This window comes from Vulpes lagopus, chromosome 4 (genome assembly GCF_018345385.1).
Source record: "Vulpes lagopus strain Blue_001 chromosome 4, ASM1834538v1, whole genome shotgun sequence".
Lineage (NCBI taxonomy): Eukaryota > Metazoa > Chordata > Mammalia > Carnivora > Canidae > Vulpes > Vulpes lagopus.
Window position 1 is genome coordinate 93,755,986 of NC_054827.1, and position 3,205 is coordinate 93,759,190.

Genomic DNA, 3,205 nt, shown 5'->3' on the forward strand with positions numbered 1-3,205 from the left:
GTCATTTCACCCCATCTCTTCCATTTGCCCCTCACCACACATAGCTTTCTTGTATATAACCTAGTCTATGAAAGTCTGCTTCATGTTTTTCTTTTCTACCTTTCTTTTTTTACAAAAGATAAATAGGTGGATGAGTATTTTCTCATTCCCTTCCTTTTTTTTTTTAATTGCATGCTAGGTAAAACTTTACACATGTTGTTTCTTGGACTTCTTCAATAATATATCTTGGAAAACACTCTACAACAGTTAATGCATCTCTTAGTCATTTTATGTAGCTACTCTGTGAGTAAATACTACTCTTTTTAAATCATCCATCTTTGTTGGGGAATTTTAGTAGTTTCCAATCTTTTGCAATTACATATAATGCTGGATTACATAAGCTTTTTCATGTCTATTTTCATCCTTTTGGAGATGTGTCCATTTCCTTCATTTTTGTATATTTATATATATTTATTTACTTACATAAATATAAATATCTTATATTTTAGCAAATTGTCTTCCCATGCCCTTTGAGCATTTTTCTGTAAGATGTCTTCATATCTAAAAAAAAAGATGTCTTCATATCTTGTCTTTACACTTTAAAAATTTGTACTTTTATATATTATAGCTATTTTTCTATAGTATATGTTACAAATAATTCCTTCTCATTTGTCATATTTCATTTGACTTGCTTAGATTTTTCTCATTATATAAATTTTAAAAATATTTTTGTAGTCAAATCTATCAATATTTTATTGTATCTTGATCTCCATTATTAGATACTAAATTTCTATATGTAATTGGATCTGTCTTTGAGTATGCATTGAATTCCAATGGCTGTTTTACTACTAATGTGCTAGTACCACCATTTTAATTATAGAGACTTTGTACTATGTTTTAACATTCATTTGGGTTAGCGATAGCTCTTAGTCTTCTTGTACAATATTTTCATGATTTCTCACATATTTTTTTTCCAAATTAACTTTATTCTCAACTTGTAGAGCTACAAAAAACAAACAAACAAAACAAAACAAAACAAAAAACAACCCACCTTTCTTAATTTGTTTTTATTACTCATTTTACTGGAGTTCTATTAAAAGGAAAAATTAACTTAGGGAGAATCAACATCTTTATGATGTTGAGTTGTCCTAGACAATAACAGGGAATATTTTTTAAATTTAAATTCAGTTAATTAATATATAGTGTACTATTAGTTTCAGAGGTAAAGTGATTCATCAGTTTATATGATACCCAATGCTCATTACATCCTGTGCCTTCCTTAATGTCCATCACCATCCCCCCACCCCTGTCCCCTCCAGCAACCCTCAGTTTGTTTCCTATGTTTAAGAGTCTTTTATGGTTTGTCTTCCCCTCTGATTTTGTCTTATTTTATTTCTCCGTCCCTTCCCCTATGATCCTCTGTTTTGTTTACTAAATTTCATGTACAAGTGAAATCATATGATAATTGCCTTTCTCTGATTGACTTGTTTCATTTAACATAATACTCCCTAGTTCCATTCATGTCATTGCAAATGGCAAGATTTCTCTTTTTTGGCTGAGTAGTATTCCATACATATATATATATAAAACACCTTTTCCATTCATCTCTTGATGGACATCCGGGTTCGTTCCATAGTTTGGCTATTGTGGACATTGCTGCTGTAAACATTGGGGTGCGGGTGCCGCTTTGGATCACTGCATTTGTATCTTTAGGGCAAATACCTAGTAGTGCAATTGCTGAGTCATAGGTAGCTCTATTTTCAGCTTTTTGAGGAACCTCCATACTGTTTTCCAGTGTGGCTGTACCGGCTTGCATTCCCACCAAGAGTGTAAGAGGATTCTCTCTTCTCCACATCTTTGCCAACATCTGTCATTTCCTGAGTTGTTAATTTAAGCCATTCTGACTGGTGTGAGGTGGTATATCATTGTGGTTTTGATTTGTATTTCCCTGATGCCAAGAAATAGAGCATTTTTTTCCTGTGTCTGTTAGCCATTTTTATGTTTTCTTTGGAGAAATGTCTGTTCACATCTTCTGCTCATTACTCTTTTTAAAATATTTTTTTTATTTACTCATGAGAGACACAGACAAAGGCAGAGACATAGGCAGAGGGTAAAGTAGGCTCCCCACTGAACAGAGAGCTTGATGCGCGACTCAATCCCAGGACACCAGGATCACGCCCTGAGCCGAAAGCAGATGCTCAAACACTGAGCCACCCAGGTGTCCCTTCTGCTCATTTCTTGGTTGGATTATTTGTTCACAGGTTTAGAGTTTGATAAGTTCTTTATACATTTTGAGTACCAGCCCTTTATGTGATTAGACATTTACAAATGTCTTCTCCCATTCTGTAGGTTGTCATTGGTTTTGTCAACTGTTTCCTTTTCTGTGAAAAGCTTTTTATCCTGAAGTTCCAATAGTTAACTTTTGCCTTTGTTTCCCTTGCCTTTGGAGATGTGGCTAGCAAGGAGTTGCTATAGCCAAGGTTACAGAGGTCGCTGCCTATGTTCTGCTCTAGGATTTCAATGAATTTCTATCTCACATTTAGGTCTTTCATCTATTTTGAGTCTATTTATGTATATGGTGTGGGGAAATGGTCCAGTTTCATTCTTTTGCCTGTGGCTGTCCAATTTTCCCAGCACCAGTTGTTGAAGAGACTGTCTTTTTTTCCATTGGATATTCTTTCCTGTTTCGTTGGAAGATTAACTGACCATAGAGTTGAGGGCCCATTTCTGGGTTATCTCTTTTGTTCCATAATCTATGTGTCTGTTTTTGTGCCAGTACCACACTATCTTGATGATCACAGCTTTGTAGTACAGCTTGAAGTCCAGAATTGTGATGCCATCATCTTTGGATTTCTTTTTCAACATTCCTTTGGCTGTTCCAGGTTTTTTTCTGATTCCCTTGATTTCTCTTTCTTCTGTCTTATTGTTAATATATAGAAATGCAACTGATTTCTCTGGATAGATTTGATATCCTGCCACTTAACTGAATTCCTGTATGAGTTCTAGCCAGAAACCAAATGTTTCTATCTCAGACACACAACCTGTTTTGAGCCTCCAAACTCTGCAGAGTTCTGCAGCCCCACACTGGGACCCCACAGAAGGGAGGTGGGTCTTGCTAGGGTTCTGTCCCTTGTTCAGCCCCTACTTGGAGAGTGCCTAACCATGTTGCAGTTTATGGTAACACTGAGCTGACAGCCCACTCCTGGGCTTGCTGATTGTGGCCGAC